At 42.8% G+C, this 13636-nt stretch overlaps 1 long non-coding RNA gene across 2 annotated transcripts in view; it reads right to left on the bottom strand.

Moving 5' to 3' along the window:
- LOC113477391 overlaps window positions 1-12432 on the bottom strand; it is a 65821-nt gene extending 53389 nt beyond the window's left edge. For both annotated transcript variants that reach the window (XR_003397888.1, XR_003397889.1), the window contains exon 1: window positions 12373-12432. This is a non-coding gene — a long non-coding RNA (uncharacterized LOC113477391). The remainder of the gene's footprint in view (window positions 1-12372) is intronic.
- Window positions 12433-13636: the final 1204 nt, after the last annotated feature.

The raw sequence follows: 13636 nt of genomic DNA, 5'->3' as shown, positions 1-13636 counted from the left end.
CCCCCCCCCCCCTCCACCCTGCCTTCCCCAGCCATCCTCAATATACCGATTTGGTAGACAAAAATCAATTCAAGGCAGTAAACAACTGCAATAAAGCAAACGGGCAGACAAAGACTTCCTGCCATAAGGCAATTCCTGAATACACAATTTTCTTTTTAATAAGGTTCTAAAATATTTCAGCTAGAGCATATACATATAGATTTTTAATGCAACTGATGCAGTGTAAAGAAAATAAACCCACACCGTTCAGATGTTTCTTGCCTAAATACCTTGTTTTATTTCTTCAGCAGAAGTTATCTGTCACCTCAAAAAGTATTATTTAGACTGACTCGATGACAAAGTATCCCCTGTCAAGCCTTTGATTTAGTTGATGAATAAAGGAATGTGATCCTAAAGTATCCCTAGGCTGTGTTTTTGTTAATGCATGGATTTCCTCTGGGTCCATTCATCCTCAAGGTAGGTGTACTGCAGTCATGCACCAAAGTGTCAAAAGACCTTCCACAAAAGATATTGACCTATTTTAATCTGATCCATGTATAAATGCAATGGAGCTACCACTGGGAATAAAGTGAACCAAAGATGTATTTTTAACCCCTTTATAGCACCATATGCAGGAGGAACAAATTTGTATCAGTAACAAACGTGTCTTCAAAGACTGTACGAGAACGTAGTTTGCTTTAACTGGATCTCTTCCACTGATGGTAAGAGTCATGTGAAATGCTACCGCTTACTCAAAGAACCAGGCATATCTTCTCTGCAGTTTAGTATTGCTATCAGATAATTTTGACCAGCTTTAAAAAAAAATTAAAAAAAAAAAAAAAAATCAAGAAATGCCAAAACGGTAGGCTTCATCTAGTCAGCTTTCCCTCCGCTATACAAGATACATATTTTAACTCAAACATAAAAACACCGCAACATCTCAAACTACAAAGAAAAAAGCTATCCTTAAGGATGGCAATACCCCAGCATTAATTGCGTGATGAAATTTTTGCATACGGAGGGGGTGGGGTGGGGAGAGCGAACGTGTCAAGAATCACCTTCTCGCGCTGCAGATGCATGCTGCAGCTGTTTGCAGGCTTTCGACAAATGAATGAAAAGTGCCGCTAATTCTTCCAAGACAAATGTAACCGATTGGCTTTGTTGCTTGCTTGCCTCTGCGGCTTTTGAGACCACGCAAGTATGCTGCAGACGCGAAATCACAGGGTCTGGCTGTATTAACTGAATTACAGACAGCGCTGATGTGATCATCTTCATCTCTCTCTCGCGCTCTCTAATTATTTATCCAGATCAAGCCTGACTGCTGGAAAATTAGCTCTCTACAGGAGGTAACCGAGCTGAAAGGTTCTTTTTACCAAGAAATGATGGGCTGGCCTCTAGCAGTACATACGCCAGCGTGCAGTTGTAAGGAAATGTCACAAAATGTAAATTTGCAAGTAGATTTCTCTTCCTCCCAGAAAAAGAAATAAGACATTTTTAGAAGTTATGAAAATATACCTATATTTATACACACAAAATAAGCAACTGTCTAAATTCCTGACCCTCAACTTAAAAGAATTTACTCAAAATGGGAAGAGAGGAGACGTATATGTCATATTCTCTTTTCGTTCCTTTATACGTTCATTCCCACTTCCTTTTCTACAAACACGTCCATAGTATTTCACTTACGCAAGGTTTTCACTTCTTGCCAGCAACTGCAATGAAACCAAGTTTTAGTTCCGATGCTTAGGGGAAAAAAAAAAAAAAGATACCAACACTTTAGTCACTTAATCAAACCAACTTACAGCATAATGAATAAAGCACAAGAGGATAGTAGGTTTTTTAAGATCAAGATACTGCTTTAGCCTGTAGCAATCTAAACCCAACTGTGAATGCATATTTATTTTCAATTTAATTAAAAAAAAAAAAGTTATTAAACCTGCCAGACAAACAAGGGTAGTTTAAAAGGAATAGCTTTGAAATTATTTTCCAATTAGCAAGACAGTCATTATGAGTTGATCTGCCGTATTGCATGCGTATATGGTTGTACTAATTTTTAATACGCTTTAATGCATGCTTTGGTCCAATCCTAGTCTCATGTAGGCCCGTATAAACTTTAGTGCAAGAGAGGTTTAACTTACCATTTGAAGCATTAAACACACAAAATATTGATATTAAAACAATGCAGCTATATGAAGCACAGATACACTGAATTTGATACTGATGAGCTTTGGAACTTAACTGTTTGAAAAGAAAAAAAAGCGCAGCAGATTCTAAACTGAATCCTTTTGCTTGCTGCATTTGCAGCAGTTTCAGTATGTCAGGCCTTCCCCGATCTCCTAATTGTATTGAGTGTTATGCATGCCAGGGATGGGTGAGAATAGTTGTCAACCCACCTGACTGCAGAACAAAGAGCGTTTTTTCTTCCAGCATTTGTTACTGATGCTTGAGCCACACCCTGTCATCCTTACAGAACATGCTCGCTCTCTCATTTTCCTTTTTCCCACTCACACGGATAGCCTTTCCCAATAATAAAAGCCATTCTCTAGAATTACTAACTTGGGTTTCACCTTTTATTGAATTCCCTGCAGGTTTATTTTTGTGGGAGGGAGAGGGGCTGCGGGCACAGCTGTGTTCCCCACCGCATGCAGAGTCCCCAGGCTGGGACACCTCGGCGCCCCACAGCCCAGCTCCCCTTGGGATGCTGCTGGCAGATGAGTGGTCACCCTGGTCACCAGAGAGGGCAGAGCCTCTGGGGGATGTTTTAGACTGTGTTGATCAATCATGGGATAAGAGGGCAGAGAAGAGGAAAAGAAAGATAGACAAATGCAAAAAACAAGAGGGGAAGCCCCACTCCTGGCTTCTCTTCCCACCAGCCCCAGGTACTTGCCTGTGGGGTCAAAACCCTCCAGGCACCATTAACCCCGAACACCGATTTGCCAAACCACGAGCTCCCCATCTTGCCCCCTCAAAACCTCCGACAGCTCAGAGTTTGAAAGGTTAAACTCCTCTCAGTCTGGGCGAGAGCCCGGAAAGGTTTCTCCCGCTGCTCTGCAAAGGCCCTTCTGACTTTCTTTTCTCGCCTACACTCCCGTTAGCACTGCAGATCACACACAGAGCCTGGCCCCTCCAGAAACAACTACAAGAACAAAAGCCCTCGTAGGTTAGCTACACAACACCCAGAAGCATACTGTGCTTTTTGCAGATCCGTATAAATGAGGCATATTCCTGACTAGATCTATTTATAACATAAGCAAGCAACATAAAGCAAGATGCAGACAATGCGAGAACTGGTACCTGCAAAGCAACCCACATCCCTTTTTCTTCCTGTCAGAAGCATCTCCTACATCACCTCAATCTTCTATTCCCAAAAGTCTGGAGGCAATCAAACACCACAGCTTCTCACACTGCCCTTACCAACTTTTTCATGAGGTTGTAGCAACAATTCTGCTGCATTTCTGGTAGCTCTGTAGCAGCAGATAAGCCATAGGCATCCTGATAGCGAACAAGGCAGCCCTTTCCCTCTGCATTTCCTGAGGCTTCGAAGTTGCACCTTCTGACCTAATGAAAGTAGCAGGAATTGTGTTTTTCCCCAAGTTTCAGGACAGGTGGAATTAAGGAATGGCTTGATTTAGCCTGGATTATTTTTGCAACCAGGACTAGAGGGTTTACTCAGTCCTCTTTGCTGTTTCCCCAACAGAGCACATGCATCCAACGTGCTTTCCAATCCTAGTCTAACAGGGCAAAACAGTTTAAGAACCAGCAATGCCACAGCCTTTTACAGCTTTTTTTTTTCAGCTGTTCCTTGGTATTTGATGGGTTATCATCCACCAGCCACACATCACTGAAGGGAAGCCATGGTGCTCTCAGACTATTGGGATATTCTGTGTCGAACAGCACAGAGCAACTGTTCACACTTTAACCTTCAAGATGCAGAAAAATAAAACCGCTTTAACTTTTGATCACAGGATTCTTGATTAACCAGCAAAACCAGTTTTAAAAAAAAAATATATATCCCAGGACACATTAGACTACCAACTGCTGAATGTTCTTGTTACTATTTTGAAATGGGGTGTGGGTGGAGATACCTACTGAGGCTTTCTGTCGCTATTGCCATTGCTACTCATCGGGTATGTGTTTGCAGGCTCTTAAGGAGCCTGAACTTGCATCTGTGCTTCTTCTGGGACACATCGAAGATGTGACTTCTTGCACCATCTGTTATTCACAGCACCACTGCACGGGGATGCCAGCCTGTGACAGCACCCTGATTTGCTGCAGGCACAGCAGCAGCCCGGGAAGAACAACAAGGTGAGCCATGAGGGGAAGTCATTGAGACTGGGATAGCAACCGAGAAACACGTGGGCAGCAGATTATGTGACGATGATGTGACTAGGCAGGAGCTGACAGTCAATAGGAAAAACCCCAAACACACTTTCCATGAGGCAGCAGCTTAGTGGCTTTTAAGGCACCTTGGTGGTGAAGGCAGAGCAGTACAGGAGGAGGGACTCACACCCCAGCTCCGCAGGCTTGCTCCACTGCAAGTCATCACATGTTTTAGCCAAGCCTTGCAAGGATTTCATGCACAATGGACACACGTGGCAAAGTCAGCAGCTGCTCTCCTGCAATGGCTGGTAGTGACCAGAGGTCCTGCATGTATCACTGGGGCAGTGCAGGAATCAGATAACAGCAGAGGCTTTTCTGATGCACTTGCCTGTGCAACACGCCGTATCCTGCTAGATGCCCCTTTGCCCCCTCAGCTCTGATGGGTTTGATGAATTTGTGTAGAGCCTCCAACATGTTTTCCTAACGCTGTTGGATATTCTTTTAAGCTGATCAACCCTGCTCGAGATTTACACAAATGGGCTTTATACAGTCACTTTAATGTTGCTGAAAACATATGCAAAGGAAAACCAGGTTTACTCTCCAGAGTACTGACATTGCATGAACAGATAGCAAGCCCTAAATAATTTTTAAAAAGGCAGTACAGGGTACCACAGCTCTTAGTATAAACACATACATGAGTACTCAAAACCTTTCTAAGAGATATCAATGACGAGCCTGTGCAGTTTACTCACTATGAGGTGACTCTTTCAGCGTAGTAGTTGTACCTGCTGAAACCAAAAGCAGAAAACCAGCAGACTTTAATGGGAGAAGAATCGAGCTAGCAAGTACCAGGACTTGTTAGTTTTTAGACTGCAAATGTGCTGTAAATCCCATTACCATTCAACCTCTGCACCCCTCAAACAGACTGTTGTCCAGCTGGACACCAGCTTCCTGATGCAGGAATGCTGAGAAGCACGCTCCCGGTCCCCTGCGTCTGGTGCACTGGCAAGCCCCAGCGAGCCCCCTGCATCCCTGCAGGTAAATCACCAGGTCCCTTTTCTGACATACACTGCATCTTCTCTCCCAGAAAACTCTACTTGCCTCCCATCAGCTTTCCCTGGAAGGAAATCTTAAACCTGCTAACCTTTCTCAATACAATACCTCCTGCCTTTTTTTTTTTTAAATAATCCCTATCTCTAATTGTGCTCAGGCACACTTATTTACACCACTTGTCATTCTTTATCCAAATTTCAACTCTGTGCAAGTGTAAAGTTATTGCTATCAGTCTTCTGGGGTCTTTCCCTCCCTCTCAAACTCATTTTCTTCCTTTGAAATAATTTTCCTACTTAAAAAAGCCTGCCAACCCTGAAAGCTGCTTCTTGACCGTACCCAAATCTCCTGTCACTTTGTCAGGAGCGCTGGACTGTCTTTTACAGTCAGAGACAGTGATGATAAATGACAGCCTCCATAATCCAGCAAGTGATGCTGTCCGGGGGCGAAAGACACAGGCAGATGTGGAGCCTTCCCGCTGAGCACACTGCAGAGGGAAGAGGGCACATCACTCACAGCAGTAAATCCCATCCACACTCTAGTTGCTCGGCTTCAAGCAGTGTCAAAGCTCCCAAAGCTCCAGGCTACAGAGCACACAGCACTTCCCAGTCTTCTCTGGCCAGAAGACAACGCTTTCACTTAAAATGCAGAAGAAGGATAAAAAGCCCCTTCCTTTCCCCAAAAGAAGGGTGCATGCAACCCTGTACACTCCTCATTTCAGCAGGGCTGATATTGATGGCCATATGGATAATGCATTCAAATGCTCTGGGGATCAACCCCTTTTATCCAGGAAAGCTGTTCCCTTTTTTTGAAGGAGCCCATGGTGAACACGGTGGAGATTCAAACAGGAGTGGAGATTCAAACTACGCTTCCCACCTCACTCCCTACAAAGGGGGTTATGAAGCAGGATTGCCAGCACACTGCACTTCTTCCCAAAGGATCACAAACATCTTTACGAACATTAGACCTCACAGCACGCTCGCAAGAAGTCGATAAAACGCCATTTCCACCACCTCACCCAATCCTTCGCCAGAAAAGCAATGCTGGAGGGAAGCTTATCTATGTGTCCAAGGTCAGGCTTGGCATCTGTGACAGATTGAGCTGTCTTAAGTCCCTGCACATCCAGCTTCAAGCCTAGAATTAGTCACCAGGAAGTGCCTCTAACTTTTGTAGAGGAAGCTTTGAAGGAAGGGGTTTATTTATTTGGTTGGGTTTGGCGGGATTTTTTTGGGGGGGAGAGTTGGGTTTGTTTTGGTTTGTTTTTCAGCCTAGCTAGAGAACCACTGGAATATGTGATGAGGTTGTACTTCTGGAATCATCTGCAACACCATCCTTCCCTTTGGGAGCAAGGTTTGACGTGCCAGTGCCAGCTCCAAGCTCCTCAGGCTGTACCCATCCTCAATGGCTCTCAGGACCAGTAACATAACAGGACTGGGGTCAGGGGAAAGCAGGGTAGAACTCACACTAGAAGCGCCTGGGTTTTGTCCAGTTTTTTGTCTGGTCCTTCCTTGTCTCACTTGGACCTGGTGATGAGTCAGCAGCAGAGATTTAAGATACAGCCACCAGCATCTTCACCAACCACAGCATGCCAAGAGTGTCTCCACGGGTTTCTAGTAAACACACAAGTCTTCAAGGGTGACTTGCAACCAGAGCTAGTTCTGAAGCTCTAGTACCTGCTCTGGCACCACAAGGTTGCCGATTGCCTCCGAGCAGCTGTGCAAGATGTGCAGCGTGAGTGACTAACTACTAGACAGAGATTTTTGTCTCTTTTTCTTTTGATTTAAACCACAACAAGGCTAGAGTAACCCCGTTTTGTCAAGTTACCTAACTGAATTGTAAAGCAGGTGGTAAGAGGCCCTTATGGTGCCTTTTGCAGACCCTTCTCTCAGGGGGACACAGTGCAAGGGGAAGGGGACACACAGCCGCTATGGGGCATGCCTCAGCTCAGCTGCAGTCAGTAGCACAGTTCCTCCTGGCTGCAGTGACGGCAGTGCTTTTTGTCTCAACCTAGCAAATATTTGTTTTAAGAGGTCTTGATGAGCCAAAGCAGCTCAGGATGAAAGTCCATAGCATGCCAGCAAGCTGAGTCGCTTATGCTCAGGCCTCTTCAAGGATGCAAGAATTGCACGGTGAATCGCATAGCAAAAGGTTCTCTCTCACCTTGGCTAATGGGACCACAAATGAGCACCAATGAAAGATTTGGGGCAGAGCTCATGCTGCTGTAAGCACATCCAAGACAACTGAAGGCAGCCATTTTCCTGCAATATGCTCCAAAACTGCCTGTGGCATCATTACTTCGATAGTTAACCAAAATAATAATTTACAACTTTTCTTCCAGTTGCAGTCTAAATCTAGAGTAGATCTGTCTTCAGAAGCATTCTAATTTAAGCTTGCATTTTAGAAAATCCTTAAAATAATCTATTTCTTATTTGTCAGTCTCCATGACAAACACTGGTTTTCACCAGAACAAAGAGCAGCCAAAAACTCAGACATACCTATCCATCACCGGGGGGGAGGGGGGCGGGTGGTCCACAGGGGGAAGGTGTGACCCATCAGGACACCAAGGAACTGGGGTCCAGCTTTGCATCTTTCTGCACCTAAAAGTCTGTATCATCCTCTAAGACTTGCACCCCTTCGTATGCTATCCTTTAGTAGGGAAGACAGAAAAGTTAAATCTATTCAGCAGGAAAAGCAGTCTTTCCCAATAAGAAAAAAACCCACCTTTTTTCCTCATCTCCACCTTCCTTGTTCATGTTTTTTCCTCTTACACTTTAAGAAAAATTAAATTCCAAATTTACACAAAAATTAACAGTATATTGCTGAATTATCAAGGACCCCATTCACTACAGAGGATGAACAGCATAAGTCCACAAGAGCAACTGCTGCTTTCCATCAGCTAAAGAGGTCACTATTTATTTTATCTTGAAATTAGTATCTTTGCTCTTTAAGTATAAAAATATTAAAATGAAATCAGGCCCTTCAGATGAAATAGAACAACAAAATCCAAGTCTCTTGGCTTGTTAGAAAGGCCAACCTTCTTCCAAAACACCCCTAATTTTAATTGATTTATATGCAAGACAAGCAGTTAAAAAGAAAAAAGAACAGACTCTCAGCTATTTTTCCACACAGTAAGACCCGCTGGGCAAACAAAACCGTATTCATTATTTACCTTGGGGCAGGACCCAGAGTCCTTAACCAGGTTAAGGGCCTTATTGTGTTAATCTTTACATTAGTCCAATGTAACATGCACCATATTTAAACAAAATAATGTCAATCCCTCCTTAGTAAGGGGGCTGGGAACGACACAACACCAACCCCCTCCTCCCTACACACACATTGCGGTATAATCTGCCACCTTCTATAAACGCTGCCATTTGTCTTTTCTTTAGATGCATTGCAGGAATATTTCCATATAAGCCCTATTATAATAAAAATGACAGTGTGACAAACAGCTTTGCAAATAAGTCTGCTGCTCCAACAAAGCACAGACTCAACATACTGATTTGCAGAAATACCCCGTATAATTCACAAGTGCTACTAGTTGATTTGAAAACCAGTAAATTTAGGTGGTCGCTTTATCTTCGCCATCACGATACTTCCTAACACAGAGCTGAAGAAGTAGAGCATGTGCTCCACTCCTGCAACCGTTCCCCCAATCCCTTCCTTCTCCTCCCCTCCAATTTACACTGATTACAGGTTTCAAAGTCTTCGAGATTCATTTTTAAATTCTATTTAAAATGCTGATTTTTGCTTGTTTCCTTTTCATCTAGATCAATACTGCACAGATGGTAAATATGTACCATTTACCATTTATACTTTTTCATCTTAGCACTGAATATCCTACAGTAAGCTTAAGAAAAATCAGTTCCTGGATAGCACTTGCGTTCCCCTTCTTTAGCCTACTCCCTATTTTATCTATAATACAATACATAAGCCTGAGTGTGTTCTATTAACACAGGCACCCATTACAACGTTCAGATATTAAGTGCAGCAGGAAGGAACTGCATCTCAAAACGTTCTCTGCTCATTTTAAAGTTTGTCTAATTTTATGACGGTACTTCAGCGTATACACTATTCTTTGCAAAACAGTGCCCCAGTGTTAAGACATCACCACATCATTTTTCTATTCAGTCTTCACAGAGAGAAGCCACCATTTTCTTTTCAATACATGCAAATTAAATTGTTTGTCTCTACAGAAAGTGTAAACCACAGAGAATTCTGCATTTCAGTGGTGATACTGTCACCTAGCATTAAAAACAAGTATTAATTTGTAAATGAACCTCCTCAATCGCGTTCAAAGGAAGTAATTAAGCATTTAATGGACTAACAAACCAGCACAAATATTAGTTTTATTACTTCCAAGGTACCTCACAACCATATAAAATTCCCCTCACACTGATGATCTTCTGCATCAGAACAATGAGACTCTTGTACAACACAATTTTCAATAGATTCAGGCTTACTGGAGTCTTGCAAAAGCCATACAATTTATACAGTTTCAAATTTAGAAAAACATAAATAGCTGCTTACACATATCAGGGATTATAAAACTCGATTTTACATTCTAGAGCCTTAAAAAAAAACCAACAGCATCTTGCAAGTATCCTGCTTACGAAACGCTACAAAGTCTTTAATAATCATGCAGTATTTTCAGCATTTAAAAAAGCTCAAATTCATTTTTCTAGCAAGAGCGTTTAAGAATGCCTTATCTCATTAAAATAAGGTTTTAAAACAATGCCTACATTTAACTTACATAATGCACTAGGTTTTCTGTAATTATCTAGTAATTCCAACTATTCAGTAATACAGGAGACTTAAAGCACAGCTTAGGAACAGCGAGATTTGTATTTTCCAGCAACCCTGTGAAACTCTGGCAAAGTTAATTCATTGCACTGACAAGAAAAGAAACCTTAAATACAATCAGGCAAAGTAGTTTAGCAGCTGTATACAGGGCTTTTCTTTTGCTCGAGGCTTTAATAATTTCAACAGGCACTATTTCACAAATAATCTTTCAAACTCAGAAGAGGCACGCTGCGATAGGAGCCAAAGTCGTGGCTCTAGTAATGCACAAAAATCCCGACATACCCGGGTGGCGACTGAAAGATACATTCATTAACTTTGTTTTCCTGTCTTTAAAAAGGTTAAGTGGAATGCCGATTGCCAGACAATCACTTTGTTTCAGACATTTTTATTAGACAAAAGGCTTACAGTTAGCACTGCATTGTGCCCCACCCAGCTGGCTGAGAATTGTCATCTTCTCACTCCATTAGGCTGTAGGGCTGTATTACAATTTTCTAATTAAGCATCCCCTCCGATACATGTGTCTACCTTAAAAACACACTCTCTTCTTTCCCTCTCCTCCCAAATAATCTTTTGGCAGCTCAGACACGAGGAGGAAAAGCCCCGTGAATGAAACAATGAAGGAATAGGGTAGTACTGACCTTTTCCTGTAATAACGTCTCACGTCTCTCCCTCCCTTGCTGGTTTCTTAAACTAGGAAACCGATTATTTCAAAATGAAGAATTACCAGAAGAAAAAAAGAAAAAAACACAAAGCCTTCTCCAAAACACTCACTCTCCCTCCAAAACAGTCAAGCCTATATTGGTCTTTTTTTTTTTAATTCCCTAAAAATATTTTGAGAATAAGGATTTTTATACACACCCCCCCCCCCCACTCCACCTGCATATGACATATTAAATGTAGCGTTTAAAATAAGATGAAATAAATACTGTTTCTTCTCTTTGCACCATGCATACGTATTGACACTACTATACAAATGCAGGGTATGTGAAAAGAATGTTAAAAGCTTTATACTTATGAAATCTAACTTACAGGATTTTCAATAAACACATGAATTTAACCACCTAATTCATAAGAATAGTAAATGACAAGTTTCTCATGAGAGTGTCACATTTACTTAATCACTATTTATGTCTCTGATTTGAAGCAGCTGTACACCTTAACATTAAACACCAAGTACACACTGTGAGAAAATAAAGAAGGTACTGCTAAAGTACAGAAAATATTTTCTGTTTTCAAAACAATTTAAAGTAATATCAGGTTCTCCAAGGTCTGTCTATGTACACTCAGTTTAATATAAAAACTGGTAGCCCTTGTATCACACAAGCCTGACTAAGACTAGCTAACAACAATATTATGTTAAGTCAAAATGGAGCATCACTTAGCCTGATTTATTAAAAGGAAAATAATTAGGTGGGACGCGGTTTTCACAAGAAGGCCCAATTCCCCCCTCCCTTCTATCTCTAAAACTGATCTGATGAACATCCATTATTTCTCCCCTCCACAGCACCTTTTTAAAACCTATTTTACATCTCCAGCCATCATGCATCTATGAAGTGCTAAGAGTTTTCTAAATGTGGACTTCTTCTCTAGGTAAAATGGAGGCATATTAAGAAACATTACTTCTTACACTAATATTTCCCAGCATGTATTTGACAGAATCCTATTAACCCACAATTACTTAACCTGTGGTGAAATGCAGCCAACTCTTCCCTTCTGAACGGTTATTTAATACACAGATGTTTCATGCTGGTTAGACACTTTATATTCTTGCTACCTTAAAACCATCATTTTCACATGAAATAAGTTGTGTTTGTTACCATAGCTTAGTTTTGCTTTGTGTTTTTCATCTATTCATTGGGCTCCGGAGTGGTATTAATGAAATCCTTGTGGTACCTACCTTCCAACATGTCAATGGCTCAAGAAAGGCCATAACATTGCCACAAATGGATTGAAATACACCTCATTCTGTCAGAGAGTAGGTGCTGGTGATGCAAACACTGGAAATACAGGCGAATTCCTTCCTAGTTACTATTTTTTTTTGGTAGGAAAAGCAGAGCCTTTCAGATATTACCCATGATGCCTCCCAACCAAAAACATCTGCAATATGCTACGTTCCCCGTTTGTCGCAATCAACCCGCCTATTTAAAGAGGGGGGAAGAAACCATTAATGTACCAAAATCCACACACGCAAAAATTCATAGGAACACCTCTCGTACTTACACGTCGCACTGAGCCGCATGCAGGAAGGTAGCTGTGGCAGTGCCAACCATGTTGAAGACCTGCAAGACCCGGGTATTTGTTAAGATGTTATTTGTTCGTTTTGTGACTTTCAAACATAGAGCATTCCCCACATCCCCAGAACTACCTACCGATTTTGCTCATGATGCTCTAATTTTAAATATGGTTTGTGAAAGATGGGATGAGAAGAAACGTTCTAGGTATTTTAACCTCTTGAGGTTACAGCTATAATTGTAAGAGTGTTTAAGAAGCACCTGAAATGAATGTTCACGAATAACTATTTCCTTCCTGCTAAAGCAGCAAGGAAAAAGAGAAAAGCAAGCCTTTTGCACCATGCACTTCACACCTTCAGGAGGCAATAACCCTGCTTGGTTAGGACAAATGGTAGGACACACAAGGAGATGTTTGAAATCAAGGTCTCCTCACTCTTTCCTCTCTCTTCAAGTAGGTCGTCCCTCTCGGCTGATTTTGTGTAACTGGTCTAGCTCGTTAGAAAGCAAAAAGAACCCATCCTGCTGCATAAAGCATCTTAACACCTATGTTACAAAGAGAGCTAGCGCTCTACTGCGGGAGAGGGGTCGTTAAAAGGGAGCATCACCAAGTAGTGCTGTTTTAAACTTCTTGCAGGTTGTAGCAGCCCGGATTCCTCAGCACCACCTTCAGCAGAAGCAGCACAGCAGAAGCGTTTTCTGGTGGTTCCCTGTTACCGGCTGCACCGAGCTGCCAGAGCTTGGTCACCCAACCACGACTGCACGAGGGAAGCCGAGCTCTCCTCCTCCTCACAGACTCCCAGTGCGGGAGCTTTTCGTTGCCATCCCCCCTCCCCGGGTTACAGCCACAGGGACTGCATGGGTGCGGGCGCCCGACTGCTCATCCTCTTGCGCAGTCCCCAGCGCGGGAGCGGTGGGTGCTCCGGGGTGCTCCCGCAGAGTGGGCAGCACCCACCTTGCCGGGGGAAGGGGCGGCGGCGCAGTTCTGGAACCTTCTTGCGCAGGCCGGCGCAGCGCCCAGCACCTGCAGCCCAAAATCCACCCGGCAAAGGTGGGTGCTCCTCAGGGGAGCATGGCTTTGCTGTTCTTCCCAGCACACCGACAACCGGAATAGGTTTTTTTTTTTCCCGATGTACTGCATTTCCCAACATTTTTTTTAAATGAATTGCGCTTTTGCTTCATCCTCGTGAGGTACACAACAGCTAGAACGTGCTGCCTGCACGGAGCTCAGGAGGGGCCGCGGGCTTGGCCCACGC

This window comes from Athene cunicularia (assembly GCF_003259725.1).
Source record: "Athene cunicularia isolate RWA chromosome 2 unlocalized genomic scaffold, athCun1 chr2_part1, whole genome shotgun sequence".
Lineage (NCBI taxonomy): Eukaryota > Metazoa > Chordata > Aves > Strigiformes > Strigidae > Athene > Athene cunicularia.
This window is presented reverse-complemented; position numbering and strand designations above follow the sequence as displayed.